Here is a 6,174-nt window from a genome sequence, read left to right as displayed (position 1 = left end):
GAACTAATAGCATGTCGGAGGCAATGTAGAATAGGACGATTGCCACGCGGTGGGAGCGGGATACGTCCCCCTCCCACCGAAAAAAAGAGAAAAAAGAGGAGCACACAGCTGAGTGTGCAGCTGAATGTATAGATGGTGTACAGCTAGTGTACAGCTTGTGATGCTTGACGAGCTTGACGAGTGTGACGACTGTGTATATATTGTACTGAGCTCAAAATGTTAGCCTGTCTGTAACAAGTAGTAGGATGTGTATCGTTGTGGAGTATGTGTTAGAGAACAGTGTATCTGAACAAAGATGATGGATCTTCAATAAACCATTCTTTTAAACTAGCATGTGGTATCGTGGTTATGTTATTTCTCGCATAGCCCGATAGTTAGTTCACCTACAACGTTATGGGCCCAGATCAACAGAAATTCAGAGAACAAGATCAACAGAAATTCGGAGATCCGGATCGTCAGTCTGCTCAGTATGTTCCAGAAGGTTCCAGAACATCGACAGACCTATAGAACTACAAGGTTCCAGAAAGTTCCAGTGAGTTGTTTTTTCTGTGTGCTTGCATAAATTGCGAAGGCTATCCAGTGACAATAGCGCTAAATGAAGTGTATCACATTCAGCAGTTTTCGGGTGCAGATTTTGGGAACAGGTCGTTTAGAATGAAGAGTGTATTACGTCAAGCTCAAGTGATAGAGGCTAATGAGGTTGCTGCTTCTGCTACAAAATCCGAAAATGCCGGTAAGGAAGCAAGTGCTCACGCATTACTCGTTGCTGGTGTAAGTGATAGGTATCTTAATTTTTGAAACAGCATAACTCAGCTTACGCTATGTTCAGGAGATTAGAAGACAATTTTAAAGGTAAAGGGGCTAGAAGTCGTTTATATTTGAGGAGACTTTTGAATGAAGCTAAATATGATGGTTGTAGTTCATTAGCAGAACATATTATGAAATTGGAGGACTACTTCTCATAATTGAAGGACGCTGATAGTAATCTGAGGATGACAAAATTAATAACTTGTTGGTGTCAATGCCTCGTAGTTATGATTCAGTGGCGACAGCTCTTTAAATTCAACCAAATTTAACATTGGCTTTGAGAAAAAACATCTGTTAGGTGAAGAAGAATAACAGAAGAAATGTCAACATTCTGTTACCACAAGTGATCACATTTTCTCTGCTTTCGATGTGGTAAACCAGGTCACAAACAATATCAGTGTAAAGAACATTCCACTTCTTCATCTAGAAGCTTCTACGGAGGAAGATCTTCATGGTCAAGATGACATGGTCGAGCACAATTTTGTACTCCAGTTTCCATGGTTCGTGGAAATACTTCATGGAAACTGGACAGCAGGGGAAATAATTTCAACACTGAAGCAGTGCCGTTTTATGAGGAAGATGAAAATGAAGTTCAAAATGAAAGTGAGTCTGGGCAAAGTTTAAATTCATATAACTCTGAAAACTTTGTGTGTAATGTAGAAGAAAATAAGCAAGGTAATACTGAAAGTGATCTTGTTTGGTATGTGGATTCAGGTTGTTCTGATCATTTTGTGTCTGAATTAAATGTTTTTTATACTTATGAGAAATTAATACTTCCAAAGAAAATATGTATTGGTTCATTGGTGTATTGTAAAACCGACAAATGTGATGTGTTAACTCGTAATGCTGATACAGATTTTGCTAGAGACGTTGATGTTCCACTTAATGTTTTACAAAGGTGGGTAAAGAAGAAACTTGTACCGTAAATATAAAATATATTGAGACTAACAAACAATTAGCTGCCATGTTTATTAAGCCTGTGAACTTGGTAATTCTGGACAAGTGTATGAGAGGTATTGGTTTGGTAAAATGTTAAAGGTTATGTTGAGTTGTTCATATGAGTGTAACATTGAGAGGGGAATGTAGAGGGTCAATGTTCCCTCATAGTGTTTACTTTGAGGTTGTGTATTCTTTGGATGACGCATTTATTCCATGAGAGAAAAGAGACTCCATGGGTTAGCTGTGTTGCTATATAATACGTGTGTAGTTAGAGGAGCACGCCGGTACCTGAGCCGGAGCTGGAGCAGGAGGCGCCGGAGATCGAGGTGGAGACGGAGCCGGACAGGGACGGGTGCGACCCGCCTAACGGCTTCTTCTTCTTCGAGGGATTCACGGACCCGGGGTACGAGGCGCTGCTCGTGTACTACAGGCCGGGGCACCCAGTATTTTCTGAACGGGGCCTGTTCCTGGACAGAATGCGGCGCCCTCGCCACGGAGGCAGGATCATCTCGACATCCATGTCCGTCGAGAGCTTCCTACCAGGAGGCCTCATCATCAGGCACCACGACCAGGAGCGGATACGCGTCGAGGAGAAGTAGCTCTCTACTCTGTTCCAGGTCATCCGTCTACCAGGGATGGACGGCGTGCCAGGGATGAACGCCGGTGCCCTCAGGAGGAGGGCCGAGACGGAGACCAGGGAGGCCATCACCCAGACGCCGAGGATGCTTAGGCATAGTGCGGTTAACACCGACCTAGTCCAAGCCACCCAGCCGGAGACCGGCGACGCCACAACGGAGGTGGAGCATGCCGCCCCCTGGCGCCGCGACTGTGCGACCCAGGCCGAGCGGCTCGGCACTGTGAAATGGACACAAACCGCTCCTCCATGGACCGCCTTCTCGAAGTGGACGCAGACCAAGGCCTACCAGGAAGGGCCTACCACCCAGGCGCAATCCAGAAGAGCGCCCGGACGGCAGATGGCAGCAGAGCAGTGGAGAAGGACGCCCCCTGGCGTTCGGAAGCTGCTATCCAGGCCCAGCCCGTCAGCGAGTCAGTCGAGGTGCAGACATCTATGTGCGCCCCACAGAACAAGGAACGCAGTCGTGTGTCGGTACATACTGACGCCACCGCCGCCAGCCTGGAGGAGGAAGACGCCGTCTCTACAGTGGGACCACCAGCAACCCCTCACCAGGCCGGGAGGGGGGCCACCAGGACGAGGCCTCTTCCCCTGCCGAGAAGAGACCCCCCACCCTCGGGAAGAAGACGACACCCCCGGACAAGGAGGAAGAAGACGACGCCGGCCCACCAGGAGAGGGCCGCCCAGCCGCAACCCAGGACCGCTACCAGAATAGCAGTCGGCCGAGGAGCCAATCAGGAGAGGACCTCAACGGGAAGCGGCGATCTGGTGAGATTGAATCGTCCCCATCGGCAGCTCATGCAGTGTTTTCGCTGCCTTAGGTGGGGCCACCGGCATGAGAGGTGTGGGCTCTTAGTAAGGTGCAACCGTTGTGGGGGTGATCACCACTACACGGCCTGGTCAGCACGTAAAGGCGGCGGTGTGCGCCAACTACACGGGGAGCCACCCGACCTCTCATCGCAGATGCCCTGTCTACAGGGCCAAGGCGTGGACAGACAAGGAGCCCCGGCGTCATGACCCACCCCCATCCAGAAGGCCCCCGCCTAGTCGGGCTTGGCCTCCTTCGGGATTGGAGACTGGGTACGAGGGACCCCAAGGAGGCGGCGCTGTGGAGCGGGCCCTAGTGGCACTTGACGTATGGCTCCGCAACCGGCAAGGCCCGCGCTTGTCACGGCAGTGCCCAGACAGACTGATCCCCTAACGACTGGAATGGCGAAACTACGGTTCTGGGCTGGTACATGATACCTATTCTCAACTATCACAACCTCTGGACTTTTCCAGCCCACATCCTTGCATGTGCTATCAAAAGATGTCAGGTTTTACATGCAGGCTCTTTTTCTTTTCAACCTATGTGGTTTTCCACTGATCCCTCAATATCACACCTTAACACCACCTTACCAACACAAACCTTGCCTGGTAATGCGTCTAACATACAAACAGGCTTGCCGTGGTAGCGAGTTCACTCGGAAACTGACAGGTACTCCTTGTATCACTTCCCACTCTTCCCTGCTATTTCCTTCTTCTTAGAAATAATAGCATGTTGGAGGCCATGTAGATTGAGTCTATGGTCACGCGGGGGGGGGGGGAGCGGACTTCGCCCTCCCCCCACGAAAAAAAGATAAAAAAGAGGAGCACACAGCTGAGTGTGCAGCTGAATGTACAGCTGGTGTACAGCTAGTGTACAGCTTGTGTTGCTTGACGAGCTTGACGAGTGTGACGACTGTGGTTGTATTGTACTGAGCTGAACATGTTAGCCTGCCTGTAAACGTAGTAGGATGTGTATCGTTGTGGAGTATGTGTTCGAGAACAGTGTACCTGTACAGAGATGCTGGATCTTCTATAAACCATTCTTTTAAACTAACATGTGTTATCGTGGTAATGTTACTCCTCGCATAGCCCGATAGTTAGCTCATCTACAGTAACTATGCTAAAACGGTGACGCAGTGGAATGGCCATTCCATATGTTCATGTTCTGAACACCTATGATAACAATAACAAGGGGGCTCTACTTGTTACAGACTCGAACATTAAAGCTTGATGACTGCAAGAATTATGTCCGTTGTTACAAACAGTATTAGGAAGTTATACACTGTCAACAACATAAACAACAAAGGTTAGGAAACTAGAACTATGCACAACACAAACAGTACAGTAAATGTTCTCCTCCAAGTGCCAGGAAGTGACAAATTCCACGTTAACATTAGATAGCCAAACCAAACCAAACCCCATGGCACTACAGCCCTTAAAGGGTCTTGGCCTACCAAGCAACCGCTGCTCAGCCTGAAGGGCTGCAGATTACGAGATGTCGTGTGGTCAGTACGACGAATCCCCTCGGCAGTTATTCTTGGCTTTCTAGAACGGGGCCCCTATCTCACCGTCAGATAGATCCTCAATTCTAATCACGTAGGCTGAGTGGACCTCGAACCAGCCCTCAAGTCCAGGTAAAAATCCCTGACCTGGCCGGGAATCGAACCAGGGGTCTCCGTGTAAGAGGCAAGCACGCTACCCCTACACCATGGGGCCGGCTTAACATTAGATACGCTATATAAATTAATGAGCCTGTATATTAACATTCTTAGCACTGGTTTCATATTCAACATAATAAACTGCCTTCCATAAAAAATTAACAGGTATGTTATACACAAAGAATAATGCTGATATTTAAAAAAAGTTTTATCAAACACTTATGCATAGGATCAGTGGAATTTCTTTGATTTTCTTCTTTCTCCTGAATGTCTACTTTTGTTTAAAGCATTCATTCGAATAAAAGAATGGCTTTTCACGATGCAACTTGCAAACCCTAAAATTTCGGGAAATTTTCTTCAGGATATCCGTAAGGTTTGTGATGATGTTAGAATCTTCTTTCAGTTTTTCCCATGGTAAAATTTGAGCTCTATTTCCTCTGCACTACCGTGGTGTACCATCTCTCTGTTGGCTGCATCAAACTGTATTTAGACGTCTCTGAAATTTAATTTCCACCCTTTGTAGGTTGACCTGTTTCTCTCCATAATCACTTTCTATATCGAGGTTCTTCTTCTTTACCCCAAAAGCTATATAGCCAGTGAAGTCCTCAAGCAGCTCTTCACGATCCTTGGTTTTGCGACTGTCCTCGAGCTGTTCCATTATCTTTACAAGGGTTTTAATGAACCCTTGTGCATCCTCCGTTAAAGAATAGGATGTTGTGGGCTCAATTCGGGCCTTAGACTGGCACACGATATCCGAAATTTGATCGACTTCATCAGTAGCATATAACATATTTGGACGTAATGTTTCATAATCTTCCGGAGAACAGATAGAATTTCTTATCGCCTCGGAAGCATTGAGGCTGAGAAGCAATGATTTCACCCTTTGCGTCACAGCTGTCGGTATAGTATGGTCATAAAGTCTTCCGAACCCTCGAAGCTGAAAAAGATAGTTTTCAATAATTTCTTGATTACTTCTTACTGCCAACATTTTATTTAGGTCAGTGGCTTTTAAGGAATACCTGAAAAGAGTATGTTTCGTTCCTTCGCGTGCCTGCTATGATTTGTGCAGCCTGCAATGGCCCATCAAACCATACTGAAAAATGTACACTATTACTGCTTTTTACGTTTTGTCACATACAATAAGTATACGCGGTTTCTTATACACCACAGATATGTTACTACCATATATTATTAGCTCCTAGCTTCTGTATGCACAGCGATTCTTATTCGAACAACCTCTACCTCATTCAGGGCAGCTTCAACTCGAGGATCCTGGGTGACGTCACAGCTCTGCTTTGCTAATGCGCATCTCTCCCGTGATCCCTACGT

Source organism: Anabrus simplex, chromosome 1 (assembly GCF_040414725.1).
Source record: "Anabrus simplex isolate iqAnaSimp1 chromosome 1, ASM4041472v1, whole genome shotgun sequence".
NCBI classification, from domain to species: Eukaryota; Metazoa; Arthropoda; class Insecta; order Orthoptera; family Tettigoniidae; genus Anabrus; species Anabrus simplex.
The sequence above is the reverse complement of the archived record's forward strand: the minus strand, read 5'-3'. Positions refer to the sequence as shown.